Source organism: Onychostruthus taczanowskii, unplaced genomic scaffold (genome assembly GCF_017590055.1).
Source record: "Onychostruthus taczanowskii isolate IOZ18803 unplaced genomic scaffold, ASM1759005v1 scaffold10, whole genome shotgun sequence".
Taxonomy (NCBI): domain Eukaryota; kingdom Metazoa; phylum Chordata; class Aves; order Passeriformes; family Passeridae; genus Onychostruthus; species Onychostruthus taczanowskii.
Window position 1 is genome coordinate 11,720,198 of NW_024496526.1, and position 16,947 is coordinate 11,737,144.

Genomic DNA, 16,947 nt, shown 5'->3' on the forward strand with positions numbered 1-16,947 from the left:
GAACAGAGTGACAGTGGAACTTCCAGGCATTCCTTCTTGGGCTTCCACTGCCACTTCTACAAAGAAGAGGTGTTTGACCACAACCATTCTGACACACCATCCTGCTGGGCAATGAGGGAAGAATAGTGAACTTAAATTTGTAATACTGAACAACACACACAAGCTGGGACACGAGCATTGTATTGACTGTGGCAATTTTGTCCCCCATTTTCCTAAGTGGAATCTTTGGTATAGCCTTACAGAAACAATATTCCTATACCTTGGGCCTCTGGAACACTCAGCAGCAGATACAATACTGTGATGAGTACCAGGCTCTTTCATGCGTGTCCACCACAGAGCTTTGCTTAACAGAAGATGGAAAGCCCCTGTGTACCCAAGACAAGCATTTCCCAGGAAAAAAATCATAAAGCTCCAGTAAATAAACACCTGCTTCTGCTCTCAATTGAGCAAACATGGATGTTTCTATTGTAACTGTTGGGAAAATAACCATAATCACTTCAGTTCTATCACAATATTTTCCACTGTGCGTTTTTTTCCTTTAAAAGTTGATTAGGGTATGGTGACTGCTGGCAAACACAAACTAAAGACAAAAACTGAAACATTTCTGTAGAGCCACACAAGTCAACAATGCTGCAGGATTGGTGGGCCCAACAAAGCTGTTCAACACTCAGTTCTGAGATTCACCTCTAAAGAAAATTTGTGACTCATTTTCTTTGATAATTTTCCATTCTATAAATGCAGAGATAATGATGTACTTGTGATCAGCTCCCTACATAGCTTGTTGTGAGTGACAATATGAGAATGAAATGTTAACATAATTAACTTTCTGTTGAACAAGATCATGACAAGATCCTTTCACTGAAACACTGAATAGGAACCATGCAGTTTCAGAAGCACAGATCTGAATTAGAGGAGGCACATGAGTCATCAGTACACAGCAATACTACAATGAAAAATGTTTCTGCATCAGTCATTAACAAGGTTAAAACTGACTTTGCAGATCTTAGAAAGCAGCAAAACAGAAAGCATTGACTTCCAGATGTGTACAAGTTTTTGTTTAGTTTTTTTCTCTAGGTGAATGATTGTATAAATGAATGGTGAATAATTACAGACTAAGTGAATAATTAAAGAACTCCACATGTGATGAACAATGGCTATTAAAACAACATATGCAATGACTGTGGCAATGGTGGTCATGTATGTTTTGAGACAGAGTACTTATGTACACACTGTAGCAATGTCAAGAAATAAAAATAGTCTGTTTTAAAAAAGAATTTGGTCAATGTAGCAGAAGACCAGTTTGTATCTGTTCTAGTCATTGCAGATTTAGAAGATATAAAGAGAGAAAGACCAGAGCATGTGTTCTCTAACTACAACTTTTCATGGTTTTTTTCTGTGTCCTTCATGTGCTGTAACACAGATCATATCGACCTTCCCACATCTCCAGATCACCAGTTCTGGAGATTCATTTTCTTTCAGACAAAATAGACCTAAAAGGTTTTGTGTAGAGACCTAGCTTTTCATCCAGAGACTTGATTCAGCTGCACAAGTCTCATAAGTTAAAAAACTCAAACTCTAGAGCATTTACTCAAGTGTTTTAAAGGAAATCAAGGATGAAAAAGTTGAATTACTAAACTCAGTAACTATTAATCTAAAGTTGTTTAAGTATCTCAGGACTAGATAGTGGTAAATGATCCCAGCTTTTAAAAGCAGGGATGAGGAAGATTGGACCTACATTATGATTTATTCATAGGGCATAAAAAATCAGCAAAAAATTATGTGAAGTGAAGAACCCATGCACACCAGGATAAATGCCTTTATTTGGTGGGAGTCTCCTAATAACAGTGTTTTGTAAAAGTGATTCCCATTTTTCCAGTCTGATTAAGTTTTTTTGAAAGGGCTCTACAACAATGTACTTATAAACTATTTGATGCTTTTCCCACTGCTTTTCAAAACTGAATTTAAACAGAATAAATCTTATAAACATATTTGTACACTAACTATAATTTCCAGGAAAACTTTTGAAAAACTCTTTCAAACTTCCAAGAAAACTGAGCTGCCATATTAAAAAATTGTCCTGAAACTTTTTTTTAAATTCAAGCAAGTAGACAGCTCATACATGAGAGAAACAACATCAGCAGTACTTCCAAGTAATCTGCTCCAACTTCTATTATGTTCAATCAATCATAAATGATCTGGAAAAAAAAGTAGCTACTGAGGGATAAGGGCAGTACAAAAATAAAATAAAGTTTGAAAAAACCCAATGTTGAATTTCTTTCTAATCACTGCTGCTGCTATAATGCATTTCACTATAGGCCCTTATCCTTCCAGAGGCAGCAACTGAGACCCAGCTTGTTGTGGATATTACCCCTGGGGCTGTTTCTTTATTGGAAAGCTGGGTGCAAGACTGATGACAAGTTCAAGGACTACTTTAAGTTTTCCAATAGCTGTTTGTCAACACAAGCTGATTACGTAATATAAACCCACTGCTTATTTTTACAGGCCACTAAGTATAGCCCTTTAATGCAGCTCAGCAGCACGTGACTAAGACAAATGAGTCTTTCCACCAAGGGTTTTGCTTCATAAATTTCCTCTTGATGGACTTAACTGCTCCATGATGGCATGTTCAATAAAACTTAACAGGGAATTCAAGGCTCTAAGAATATCTTGGTTGATTGATTAATCAACTATTTTGCAGAATGACAGAATTGTTTGTGTTGGAAGGGACCTCTGGAGATCACCCCATCCAACTGCCCTGCCAAGGGAGGGTCACCTGGAGCAGGTAACACAGGAACACATCCAGGTGGCTTTGGAATGTCTCCAGAGAAGGAAAATCCATGAGCTTCTTGGGCAGCTGTCCCAGTGCTCTGCCATCTTTGTAAAGAAGTTCTCCCTCATGCTGAGGTGGAACCTCTGTTTCATTTTAAGGCCGTTGCTCCTCATCCTGCTGATGGGCACCACTGAAAACAGTCTGGCACCATCCTGCTGGCACCCACCTTTGAGATATTAATGTGCATCAATGAGTCCCCTCTGTCCTGTCTTCTCTCCAGACTGAACAGGCCCAGCTCTCACAGTCTCTCCTCATAAGAGAGATGCTCCAGACCCCTCATGGCCTTTGTGGCCTCTGCTGGACCCTCTCCAGTAGCTCCTTGTCCCTCTTGCTCTGAGAAACCACCAGTGGGATAACAAAGAATAGAAAATCTACCCATCAGAACAAGAGAAAGCAATCAAATGGAGCAAAGGACACCACACAGTTCTTCAGCATAGAACAGTTTTTCCACAGGCCGCTGTAGCGAGCTGGAGGGAAGCGCACACCTCAACACCTGCCTGGGGGCAAGTTTTTTATTTTACTTACGCAAGTCCCTGCAGCTGCAATCTCAGAAGTACCTGAGCACACCATGCGACGACCGAGCAGCAGCAACCGCAAGAAGTGAAACCTGTCACAAGCACGGGCTGGTGACAAACAGCAGTCACCTGGCAGCTGGTCGCGGGCTGGCGAGCGACCCCGAGCGCGTCCCACCCCGGGCAGCCCCTCACGGGCGCGGGCTCCGCGCTCGAACGGCCGCCGGGAAGTGACGCATGACCGGAGGTCACGGACGGGAAGCGCTTTTGGGCCCGGCCACCGCTTTTCCCTTATTTTTTGTCTTCCCCGTCCTTCTCGCCCCTGGCCCCATTTCCCCAGGAGAATAAATAATCTTCGCGCCCGGCCGTGCGTTGTGCCAGCGCCTGATGCGCTGGAGCGGGCGGGCTGAGGGAGCCGGAGGGGCGGGAAGGGGGAAGCGGGGATGGGAACGGGGTGAGGCGAGGATGGCGCTCTAAGGGCCGGGCTGGATGGGGCAGTGCCGCCGGCTCTCGGGGTTGGGAAGAACGGTGAAGGCCGGGGCAAGGAGCCGGGAGAGCGAGAGGTTGCGGGGACAAGCCCCGACTACAGATCCCAGCCTGCCCCACCATGGTGCGGGCGGCGTGCGGCTGCGGGAGCCCTGGCGCGGGGATCCAGAGGAACAGGGGAGCTGCTGCTCGAGATACACCACAGGACGGGACCAGGGGAGCAGCTCAGGCGCGGGTGAAGGGAAAGCGGCCGGGGCACGGAGCGGAGGTCACTAAGACCCCGCACTACCACAGCCGCGGGATCGCTCCGTCTACCCGCGGCCATGGGCTGCACGCAAGAGGCGGGCTTTGCGGTGCCGGTGCGCCGCTCTTACTGGTGCTCACGGTTGTCTGTCAAGGCGGCCGTGCCCTCCGATTGGTCGCCGCCTTCCGGGCGGGCTCGGCTTCGCGTAAGCGCCGAGCGGCACCACTCCGCGGCAGCTCCGGGGGGAGGGCGTTGCGACGTTTATTGGTCCGCGGGGCTGTCCATCCTTAGCGTCCCGCGCAGCCATTGGAGGTGGCAGTCCGGGGGCGGGGTCTCTCTCCCCGCCGCGGCAGCAGCAGGAGGAACCCGAGCGGCGCTCGGCGCTGGGTTCGGCGCCCCTCGTGTGTGAGGAGCCGCCACCCGCCGGGCGCGGCGTCCCGGGAGCGAGCCCGGGAAGGAGCGCTCCGCCCCGGTGAGGAGCCCGGGATGCCGCCGGGGAAGGCGCTCCGGCGGGCGGGGGTCGCAGTGCGCTGAGGGAGGAGGGGGGGCCGCGCCCGCAGTGCGCAGAGCGGGGGCAGCGCTGAGGGAGGGGGGGCGCGGCCGCGGGGCCGGGGGGCGCAGCCCGGCCGGGGGTCACGGTCCCGCGGGGCCAGCCCGGCCCTTCCCCTTCCCTAATATAGCCGGGGCTGGCCGGAGTGGGACACAGGGCTCTTCATCTATTATGTTTTCATTTTCTTAAAATTTCTGCCGCATGTTGGATAATTTTGCATGTGGGTCTATCTACCATATTGTAGTATAAAGTGTAAGTAGACTTGCGAGCAAACTACGTCACGGCCTGGTTTTTACCGTCTCTTTTAAAAACGTTTTAAAATGAGTTTTCAGCACCGAAGAAAGGTTTCACTTTATGAGGAAGATGGAAAGAGATAGAAAAAGAAGTGAGGAATAGCTGTTTGTTATATGGGGTCTAAGAATTACTCAGATTATTCACGTGAAGAGATTTGCACATCCTACATGTTGATGGATTTGTGTGATGTCCATGGAAAGCTGGATTAGGAGGTGATGGAAAAAAAAAAACCCAACAAAAAGAGTGGTGCACGCTTTGCTTAGGGTGCATTGGCACATAGTACAGTCTGCCTTAGTGTTTGTTAGCTTGGAGTGGTTTTGCTAATAGTCTTTAATTTTAAATTTTGATGCCCCCTTCTCACTGACCTGAAACCAAAGAGATCTTGTGTGCCCAAAGCAGAATAGGGAATGTGTTGGGTTTTTTCTCTTGCAGTGTCTGACACTGGCCTTTTTCCACTGAGGTATTAACCTGCAATTTTTAATGGGGTTGCTTTCTTTCTCATGTCTTGTCTTCCAGGAGGAGTAATGTATTTGAGACATGCTCTTTGGCTGAATATTAAACAGCAGTTTTACAGGGCAGTATGTCTTGTGAATGTTAGATTAGGAATATTTATTTACCGTTGAAGTGAAAGGTAAAATGAAGTTCTGGTTATTTTTCAAAAAATTTGCTATTCAGGAGAAGAAAATAGCAATGGAAACACATTTTCTTTGACAGTCTTCCATTGGCTTGGCATGCACCTGATATTAAGCCTTTGTTTTGCAGTAAAGCACTGTGATGTCAAGGGTTTGAGTATTTTGTAGAAATTAAGTAACTTATTGCTTCTCAATTTACCAAAGTCCCAATGGCAAAAATAACGTTAAGACGTGCGTCCATTTAAATCTTGGAAGATCCAAAATGTGGTACTTGTAACTGCACTTCTTGGCCACTCTTTATTTTAGAAAACTGTAAATTGCTGACAAGATCGACTAGTACTTTTCTCATGAGTAAAAGCAGATTTGGCTAAATATCAGTAATTTTGAGGGGTGTGCAGTGTACTGGGTTAGGTTTGGCAGCAGTGCTCCAGAAACTATTAAAGATTTGGGAAGGGTCAGCCACTAAATCTGCTGCAGTGACTGTCTGTATTTTGATTTTGTGTGTCTGTTAAGAGGAATAAAGGAAAAGTGGAGGAGACAGAACAAAGTAGTAGTACCATTCTCATCTTAAACACAATTCTGCCTCTGCCTTTTTTCTTCTTTTATCTTAGGTTAAGTTTTTGGCTTTCATTTCTTCTCATGTTTCAGTATGTTTGCATTACACCGTAGTCTTTATTTTGTATTGCCTGGTTAAAGTCTGTCCGTGACACGGCCTCAAACCCGCTGAATGGTTTAGGTCGAGTGCTCTAGGCTCAGCTCTGGGTACAACTCAAATGCCCTGGGTTTGGGGTTTATTCTGTTAAAAGTCAGTTCGCTACAGTGGCCTCTGGTAATTCAACTTCATGTCTTTGTATCGCCACTTCACGAATCTACTTCTCCCCGGAGTTCATTTGACTAAGAGATGTAGCAACCACATCTTTTTAAATGCCTTTATGTGTTTAAAGTTTCAAGGTGCTGTATTCCAGGCTTTTAAAAGTAACTGATACAGTTGCATTTTTTGGACACTTTAGGGAAAATTGGCCTTCGGTGACACCGTGTTCTCTGAGTGAATTATCAGGTAATGGAGCAACGTAAACTTCGAAATGGCTAAAATGTGGCATACCGTCCATTTTATAAAAATCTTTTAAAATGTGTTGACAGCATGGTTCGGATTCGGTGAGCTAGACGACTATGCTTCAACTTTTACTACCTGGATAAAAACATGAACCACCTGGGGTGTCCTGATTAGTTGAAGTGATTTGCATCTGAAATTTTCAGCGTGCTCGAATTCTCATTTCAAAGATACGAAGAGAGTCAGGCAGTAGCCAGTAAATGCGAAGTGCTGTAATTCATGGGTGTGACAGCTAAGGAGCTTTCGATAGGAGTGCGAGAATATCCTGTAATCCTGCCACCACTGGGCTCAAGGACTGCAGAGGTGTTGAGCCCAGTCAGGCTTTTAGTGGCAGATTTCCCGTGTCCATCCCACCTAGGAACGGCCAGCTGGAAATGACCCCGGGGGGTTTGGTAAACGCTGCATTCCACGTGGAGCCTTTTAGTGATGGAAAGAGGAGTCGTTTGGCAGTGCAGGACCTGAATAATGAGGTCATTCACACCGTATTCTTTAGGCGAGAAGAATCAATGTGAGTGCCTCAGCGTGGTGCTTACTCTGGCTGATAGGTAGCGTCTCTGGGAGCCCATTAAAGCTGGGGTTCTGTGGCTCTCCGTGTATCCTCCTTGACTTTTCTTGGAGGTGGTGGACGAATGTGCTGTATGACAGTGTCGGGAGATTTTGGGAAGTGGTGTTGGAAAGCTCTTTCTGGGAGATGGTAAGTCAGCAACAGATGATGATTAAGTATTGTTGGGAAAATGGCACTTTGGGCCTGCCTATAATCTTATTTCGATTTCATTACTTGTTGAAGGAGTATTTTAGAGGAAATAACGTCTGGAAACAGATTTATGAAGGGCAGCAGCCTTAATTACAGAACAGCCTGCACTGCTACTCTTGTGCATAAGTTAGTCTCCTGCAGTTTAATGTATGCATTATGAGAATCCTGTCAATGTGTCATTTTTTGACATGCACTTTTCTCCAATCTATAGAATTTTTTTTTCCAGAAATAATTGGTTATTGCATGTTCAGATCCAGTCTGCTGAAGCAAAGTGTAGGTGCACTTTTCTCCAATCTATAGAATTATGTTTCCAAAAATAATTGGTTATTGCATGTTCAGATCCAGTCTGCTGAAGCAAAGTGTAGATTTGAGATGGCTGTGGGATGCTTATTCCAGGGTTTCTTTTCAACTCCTTATCTTGGATTTCTGTAAGGAAATGGGGCATTACCTCTAAGCAGCCATTGGTTTCTGCATAAACAATTATATACTACACTGTTCACCTGTCTTTTTTCATGTGCTGCTGAATTTTTGTTCTTTACTCTCCTTTCCAAGATCAGTTCTTATTATTCTTTAATCTGTAACTTGAATTTGTGTATGAAATGGAATTTTGTCCCTTATTTAACATTCTTAACTTTTCTGTCCCCTCCTCAGGTTTGTTGGCAAGTGTGTACTGCCGTGTATGAAAGATCTTTGTCCAGTCGTGTATAGAATGGTCTGAAGGCTAAAGCTTGTCAGAACAACTGCCATAAATATCTTTAAAGCTGTGACTGTATAGCATAGCAGAGTTGCTCCTTCTTTTTGAAAGTATAGTTTTGGATAGCTTGCATCTCTGAGTCAAAAAATAACCTCTAAAATGCATAAAGATAGAAGATAACATAGCTGGATTTGGTTTAGCAAAAATCCAGTCCTGAGTTTTGTACTTTTCTAGAAAATGTTCTGTGTAATTGGTTAGCACTTAACCTGCCTCAGTCGTTGAAAGAATTGTTCCCAGCCAAGTGAGGTGTGATACTTTGCTGTAGGTATCCAACTAAAGCATTTTAATTTATGTTAAGTGAAGCAAGACATAAATGGATGCAGTCCTTGCAGTACCTGCTGCTGTGAAAGAGGCCATCCTGGTGCCATATCCTTGGCTTTTTGTTCCTGCCCTCTGCCACCTCCTCTGCTCTGTTGAATGAGCTGTTACAGGGAGCACTTCCTGAACTTTGAACCGTGTAAGATGTAGGTCTCTTATTCTATCAAATTGAAGCATCTTTTGGGAGGCTTGGAGGAGCAGTTTAACTGGCAGATGGAGGAAATGGTGACTGGAAGTGAGATCAGTGGCTTCTTTAGTGCAGCTGAGTCTGGAAGAGGCTGTTGGTGTGCAGCTGGTGAGTGAAGTTTGAACTAATTCGAGTGCTTCTGCCAACAGCAGATTGAGGAGTGTTCTCACAGTCCTTTCTCCTGTCAGAGCTTTGGGCATCAAAACCTCCTGCTGGTGCTGAGAAGCTGGGAGCAGTTGCATCATTGACCAATGCTGGATCCACGGGCAGATTTCCATCTGTTTTCATGTTCTGAGTGAACTGGGAAGAATTTGCTATGTTCTTGTCGAGATAAAGCAGGAGTTTTGAGAGGCATTGGAAAATTGCTGGCTTAGATCAAACGTTGAGTTTTTGTACCCTAATGAGGCAGTAGCAAAATGAGTAAATCAGCTTGTGGGGAATTCTTGTCCATGTTATCACAGCATGATTTGAAGCATTTCAACAGAAGGTATAGAAAAAAGCCTTTTTCCTTTAAAGCATTGTTAATCCCTCAGTCTTTTGGATGAAGAGCTCCATTTCAGGTTCAGTGTGCTCTGTAGGTGTTTAAAAGGAGTACAACTTGCTGTTAGGATTAGAATCCTTTTCTCCCTTTCTTTTGCAATCCACTAAATCTCTTCCATAACTTAAAGCAAGAGCTGAGCCCTCACCAGTTTGTGTCTCCCCTCAGATATAGCTGGATTGGTTAGCAAAGCTGCACACATTGGCAGTGCTTAGACTCAAAATAAAACCTGGTTTGCCTTTTTCAGTTGATGGCTCCTTATCCTTCTTCCACTTGGGAAGTCAGACTATTTCTGAACAAGAACTTTTGCCTAATAGCTTTCTAAAGGAAAACCAAGGGAAACTGAATCATTTTCTTGTGTTGTAGCATATGTTTTAGTGGCAGAAACTGGTAAAATGACAATTAGATACTCTAAGTATCTACTGATATTGTTTTTACTGTTAGAATTGACTGTAATGAGTCCTTTATTTTTACTTGTAATGAAGATGGCACGTTATTAGTCTCTTAGTTTAGGTGCTGTGGTTTCTTTGTTTCAAGCACATCAAAGTGATCTTTTATGCATTTTTGTTGCACTTAATCTCTAAAAAGGTTTCTAGCTGCTAGTTTGGTTGCACATTGCATTATTATCATGGAAAAATAAACTGCTTTTTCAAGGGTTTAAAGCTGTACCACAAAGCAGTGCCAGTATTGCTCTGAGATGTCATCCCTGTGGTGTGGATTGGAGGAAGAAAAGGACTCCCAGTACTTGGAAAGCTGTTGAGTGACTTTATGGAAGCTGCTGTAGGAATGCTACTGCAGTCTGGTTAGACTTGTGGTCTAACAAAAGGATATGAATCTTTCACACAAACTGTTGTGTTAACTTATAAAAATGTTATGATGTTCATCCTAATACTTCATGTGGGGATGTTTTGTTTCTCTCTAGTTTCAATTATTGGCTTCTGGAGAGGAACACTTGTTTTTATGTGAACATTCCTGTTATGGGAGAAGGAACTGAGTCCAGACTGAGCTTATCTAGTAATGAATTAAATACAGGAGAATAAATAATACCATGTTATGAGGAAGATTTCTGAGCTTCAAATGGTACCATTAGACGAATTCTTAAAGCAAGAATAAATAATACCATGTTATTTCTGAATAACATGGAAGATTTCTGAGCTTCAAATGGTACCATTAGACGAATTCTTAAAGCAGTAATGTGAAAAGAATAAATGGTGTTACTGGGCTAACTCAGTTAATGCAGTGTATGATATTCCAGCAGTTGGCTGTTCATCATTGACCACGATGACATGCCATTAGTTGCTACATAATCTTGTTATTTCCTGACACTGCAGAGTTGGATTTGAAAAGCACAAAGAGCAGTAGTCCTTATTAAGACCTGCATATCAAAATAGTAGTGGAAGCTGTCCCAACTCAGAACACAATCAGCTTTTTATCTGTCCTTTTCTGTTGAAATATTAGACAATGTTTAAAACTGGGTTTGTGTCTGTCTTCCTTGGTCCACAGTAGTGTGAAAGCTTAAAACTGTAATATTGCAGAAAGTTCAAGTATTATAGATGTGTAAATATTTTTCAGTAACTCTCTTTCTTGTCCTGTTTTCCAATCTGCAATGAAATATAGTTTACTTTTAAGCAAGAGACAGTTTAGCCCATTTTTAACGTGTGGAATAATTGAGGATGGGAGACCTTGAGAAGATTTTTCAGCTCTGGTCGCACAATGTGTGAGTTGAGGCACGGTTTAGATCAGCGGTGATGATTCTAAAGTGTGTGGCTTGACTGACAAGCTTGACATCACAGGGGTCTGATGGGGTTCTTTGTTGTCCATCTAAATATTTCGTGTTTGCACGCTGCAGAAAGGCAGCAGAGTGTCCTGCAGCTGTGTGTCACACCTGCCCAGCCTGGGGGTGTGTGTATGATGAACTGAGTGCTCTTGATAGGAACAGTAAGAAAGTCCTGGTGCATGACGTGAACAGGCTCAGCTCTAATCCTGCTCATAACTTATTAACCTTGGGACTCTGCTGTTTGCAGTGTCAGGAGTTGGTTTCTGTGTCCTTATTTTATTCATGTCTGCAGTTGCCTCCTTATAGTGGCAGTGACTCTAAAACTTCTGAAATATGTTTGACATACACAGGTTAGATGCAGGCATGGCTTCTGTAAGGAACATGGATTCTCACATATGTTTCATGTTATGAGACAGACTCCCATATAGAACATGGGAGGACATAAAATGGTTGTGAATTATTCTTTGAAATCTTCAGAAATAAAGTACTAGTAAATGGACTTTTTCCAGTTCCTTTCAATTTTAAGGAAAAATTCTTGATCTTGACAAGGCTTCTTAACAGGCTTTTGAAAGCAAAGTCTGATGAAAAAAAATTCCAGATGTTTCCCACTGAATCTAGGCCACTCGGGTACCTTGGTATTAAATGACAGTAATTATCAGTAAAGTAATGGAAGTTTGTGCAAAGGATGCAACTCATTGCACTGTGCACTGCTTGAATGTGCCTGAAGACTGAAAGGACAGACTCTGGGTCATTTAGTCCAGTCCCTGCTTCTTACAGGAAATAATGCTTTCATAACTGTGTCAAACTTTATTTAATGTTAATTAAATTGCTAGTTATCTTCTTGCATGCTGAACAGCAGTTGTAAAATCTGGTTCTGGTATCTACTGGCCTCCAGCTTTGCTGACTGTGGAAAACTTACAGACATGCATTTGTGGTAAAGTTTTCCTCTAGATTAAGTAGCTCTTCTATCTATCTGTTATCTACTGCAGCCACATGAAATTAAGTTTTCCATACAAGTTTTTATCAGTGCAAATACCATTTTCCATATAAGGCCTTACCAGGGCTTTATTAGCATGGCATTTCTGTAGCTTTTCTGAGAATAAATTGAATGGTAGTTACATCTTTAAAATTTGAATTTTCTTAATCTTCATTGTCTCTGCTTTATCAGCTTCCTCTATAATATTACATGTAATTTAAATAGATTAGGCCTCCTCCATTTATTTTTCCTAGGAGATATTACTTTATTAAATAGAACTGTTTGGCACAGTATCTGCTACAATGTTTTCCATTTTCCATTGACTTTGGTGCCTTTAATTCGTTCTTTCCTTTAAAATTTGTTTAGAAGTCAGGCATAGTTATTTTTTCCGTATCTTTAGTTCTGTGCTTTTTTTTTTCCAATGCCAAATGATACCATCATGTATTTTATACTGTTGTAAAAATCTCTTCTTTGGGACTTGTGATCTGATGAGAGACTTCTAATTTTCTGTAGTTAGTGGGTACGGTGTCTTCAGCAGTTCCTTTGTGAATTTTATTTTTCCTTTGAATGCACTCCTTCAAATCCAGTTTCAGATGTGCCGTACTGGGTTTTTTCTGTTTGTATGGATAATTAATCTTTTGTTAGAAAGTTCTAACTCAGAACGTGTTTCTGACTTCCAAGGCTTACCTTTTTGTTGGTCAGTATATTTTGGAGTGGATTTTATTTTTGGTTTTGTCTGTTTTTCTGAGTTTTGTTTGGTTTTTTTGGTTTGTTCTTCTTTTCCTTCCTCTGCATTTATTCTTCCAGCTAAATTTGTGGTTATTCATATTAAAGGGCTTTCTTCCCTTCCCAGCTTCTTTTCCCCATGCCTTAGGGAGAGCAAGTTCCATAGGTATTTTACAGATGATTCTTTACACACAAAACGTTGTTAAATGCTACATAATATGCATTAAAACATGTCAATAATTCTAATGTAACTGTGTGTTGTCTATCTTTATGAGGAAATGATATGTCAAGGACAGCCTGATTATCCTCAATCCCTGGATTGTTGTAGCCTAAGACTATGTCAAAGTCCCTGTCCTGAATTGCCTGTAAAGCAAAGCCTTTTGGTCAGAGACATGCAGGATTCTAATAATTATTAATAGATACTCTATTAATTATTAATAATCCTTTGCTTAAATATTCTGACTACATGAATAAGATTCTTTGGGATTGACTTGTTCAGTAGTAGAGCAGTGTTAAAATTGCTATCTCTTTAAACTGCCTCCCTTCATTGCCCCATCTTTGGTCCCACAGAGAATGGCTGTAGTCCTGACCTTCTGGTCTGCTCACACTTCCAGAATATGTTAGGCAAAGCATAATACAGGTTGTAAATGAACACCCTTCAAATGGAAAAAATCTGATCTCCAGAAAGATTTTCTTTCCTGTTTTTTTAAGCTTTCAAAACCTCTCTTCTCCCAGAATTGGGTGTTAGTGCCTCTGTTCAGCTTGGGAACAGTGTATTTGGAATTTGTATTTTGAGGGTGAGTATTTTTCTCCTGTCTCCTTCTTGGACATGTAACCTTTGAAGTATTCTTGTAGAAAACAATGGTGCTGATTTTTTTAATTTCCTCATGCCTTTATACTTGTCCAAAAACCAGCTTTCAAGAAAATTTCTCAAAGAAATTCACTGAGTTCTAATGCACTGTATTAGTTTCTTATCTAAATTCTGAGTTATAAAAATCCTTCAGAATATAAATTTAGTGGTGGCAGTATTAGTCCTATGTTTACACTTTTGTTTTTTTAATTAAAAAACCCCATCATAATGTAAAACAAATTTTCCTTAAGTTAGGTTTTCCTGCCCCTGTCCCCTCGAAGGAGAGATACAGTGTTTAGTTCAGGCAAGTTTCTTGTTTCAGTGATCATGCCATGAGAAAGGAGCCTGTGTCCTAACAAAAACTGGTACTCAGTGTAAATCCTGGTGTAGCTTGCTTGACTGCCCACTCTGCTGGCTGCTTGAGAGGATGAAATATCTTTGCAAGGCGTGAGTTCCATGGTGGCAGAATGTGATGCTGCCTGGTTTTTACAGCTGGGGAAAGGAGGAATCAGTTCTCTGTCTCCCTTTTGCCTGGGTCCAGGCAGTTGAGGACTGCTGATCTGATGATGATGATGATGTATTTTCAGTAGTGTTCATAAGGAAGTAACAAGATGCTCATTTTATTCTACTTTGCCTTGTTGCCAGGATCCTCAGTTTTGAGATCTAAGATGATGCTTAAGCAGCTGTTCCATGAGGCATCATATTAGTGAGGCAATTGTGTTCTTACCTCCTTCTGACCAGAAAGTGGAACAAAGGAATTGACAGGATTCAGCTGCAATGCAGGGAACTGCTCAGCACTGGTTGTTAAACCTGTTTAGAATGAAGGTGCTGGGGAGGACTGAAGCTCATTTATAAACAATGCAGGAAGACCAGCTGTAAGAATCCAATACTTTAATGTTCTGTGAGTTCAGCTGTCTCTGCTGGACATTCTGCTGGAATTGCTTTTGCTGTAGTCTCATTCAAGAAGCTGGCATGGAAGCCTTTGCTGGTAAAGCTTGACCAGGTGTCAAACAGTGAGATTTCACTAGATGAACTTAGTTTAAAACCTTGTTCTAGGTGTCTGTGGGATGTTCAGGTCTGTACAGCTGGCACACATGATGGCAGCACAATTTAACATGTAACTTGTTCCAGGCCTTGTCCTCAGTTTCAGGTACATTAGTTGAAAATCAGATAAACTGAGACAATCTCATACAGTAAATAACAGAATCAAGGAATCATTTAGGTTGGAAAAGACCCCTTCCCTCAGCACTGCCAAGTACACCACTAAACCATGGCCTCAAGTGCCACATCTGCATGTCTTTTAAATCCCTCCAGAGATGGTGACTCTACCACTTCCCCAGGCAGCCTGTTCCAATGCTTGACACTTTGCATGAAAAAAATTTTACCTAATATCCCTCCTAAACCTGCCCACCAGCTTGAGGCCATTTCCTCTTGTCCTGTTGCTTGTTACTTGGGAGAAGAGACTGACCCTCACTGTACCACAGCTTTCTGTTAGGGAATTAGAGGGTGATAAGGCCTCTCCTGAGCCTCCTCTTCTCCAGTCTGAACACCCCAGCTCCCTCAGCCACTGCTCTCAGCACTTGTGCTCCAGACCCTTCCCAGCTCTGCTCCTTCTCTGGACACACACCTATACCTTGATGTCTGTTTCATGAGGGGCTTCATGGAGAATTAAGAGTATTTATCAAAATTATATCAAATTATTAGATTATCCATATTTTACTGTGTTAGGAAAGTTTTTCTGATAGTGTCAGCTACTTGTATAAGACCTCTGTAGTTTATTATGAACATTATTGTCTTGTGGTATGTGAATTTGTATCTCAATACATAGACTCTGTTAATCTAAAAACTGGGAACTTTACTGAAAATAACTAAAAATCTTACTGTTTTATTTATATTTAAAGCAGAGATCTGTGACAAAAAGCCCCAAAGGTAGATCAGGTTTGGGATTTTTGCATATATTACAATGTCTCAGGAAACTCACAGGGAGAAGCAGTTCAGTCTTAGAGTAAGTTAAAATAGTCATTTTCTGTCACATTCAGCAAAAGAATAATGTTCAGCTGGCCTTATCCAGATACACAAACCTTTGCTGAGCTGCTAATCAGAAACTTGGAAATCCAGGTGATGGAATTTGTTAGTAGTGGTTAGTAATACAATGACTTAGCTGAGTTGAAAGTTTTAAATCAACAAAAATTTTGCCACATCTTGCTGCCATTGCTTTTCAAGTGATAGACTCTAGCCTGCCCATTAGGCTTCCTCCCATAACATTTTATATCTGCCATAAGTCCTGCTGTGGATGGGCATGATGGATAAAGCGTGTCCAGTTCTCTTCTGTTTGTCTAGTCCTTACTTCATAATTGCCAAATTTGTTCCTGTCCCTCTGGAGTTATTGAATCTGTACAAGGAGAATCTTGGGTAGAAAGTTAGATTTAGTTTTGAATTATAAAAACTACTTTTTTACATTGTGTATTTTATGCAAAAATAACTGCTTTTGCTTCTTTATGCTAGAGGTCTGAGACTAGTGATCTTACCTCACATAGCATGTTAAAACAAAAAAGAGATGCATGTCTAGAACTTTAATAAATATTCTAGACAAGGTTTGTAGTATTTCCATTTGAATGCTGGAGTAAGGCTACTGCTTTTCAAAATCTCACTATTCTGGATTACATCTAAATAATTCAGTCAGGAATCGAAGATCTTTGTATATTGCCACCTGCTCATTATTCAGAAATTCTTGTTACAGTCTGCTGTTGCCCTAGCAACATTCTGAAAATTAGTGTTGCATCTATGAAAAAGCTTTTGTTTATCTAGCAAAGCCCACCAGCCAATCTGTATTATTGCATGCTGCATCTCAAGTGATGAGTCCAGGCCCCAGCCCTAACTGTTTAAAAAATAATGATTTCCTTTAATATAACAGTAATTGAAAATTATTATCTTAATTTTTTTCCCTACCTAGTCATAGATAATTAAACATGATGCTGATTTTGTTTAAAGTCCCTTTAGGGTCTGATGATGCCATTTTATCATCTGAGTGGAGATGCTTGACTGTACAGATATGCAAGGAAGTAGAAAATCACATGTTGACTCCTAGTGTTCTTAGGAGCTCCTCTCTCTCTCTCCTCCCATCTCTCTCCTTGCCCTCCCTTCTCCTACCCCCTGTTGAATTCTACATTAAAAGTCAGATCTTGTTTAACCTTAAGCACTTTGGGATTTAAAAAGATTGTGCTTATGAAGTTGACATTAACCAAGTTTGGGGCAGGAGTAAGGGTGGTGTTAACAAAGTCCTTGAAAGTGCCAATGCCACAACTAACACAAGTTTCAACTGCAGCACTCACTGCTTTAGGTTGAGCATGTTTATCTCAGAAGATTTACTTTTGGAACAAAATTGAGGAGGAAGACTGATAAGCTGGA

The 16,947-nt window shown here is 41.8% G+C and overlaps 2 protein-coding genes across 16 annotated transcripts in view; one reads left to right on the plus strand and one right to left on the minus strand.

Moving 5' to 3' along the window:
• Positions 1-3,557, minus strand: part of ZRANB3 (zinc finger RANBP2-type containing 3) — a 40,124-nt gene extending 36,567 nt beyond the window's left edge. For 2 of the 4 annotated variants that reach the window (XM_041405222.1, XM_041405196.1), the window contains exon 1: positions 3,356-3,557. The gene's annotated coding sequence lies outside the window, so the exon portion shown is untranslated. The remainder of the gene's footprint in view (positions 1-3,355) is intronic. The other 2 variants (XM_041405204.1, XM_041405214.1) reach the window with 2 other exon arrangements.
• Positions 3,558-4,413: 856 nt separating this feature from the next.
• Positions 4,414-16,947, plus strand: part of R3HDM1 (R3H domain containing 1) — a 79,236-nt gene continuing 66,702 nt past the window's right edge. For all 12 annotated transcript variants that reach the window (XM_041405585.1, XM_041405598.1, XM_041405643.1 and 9 more), the window contains exon 1: positions 4,414-4,544. The gene's annotated coding sequence lies outside the window, so the exon portion shown is untranslated. The remainder of the gene's footprint in view (positions 4,545-16,947) is intronic.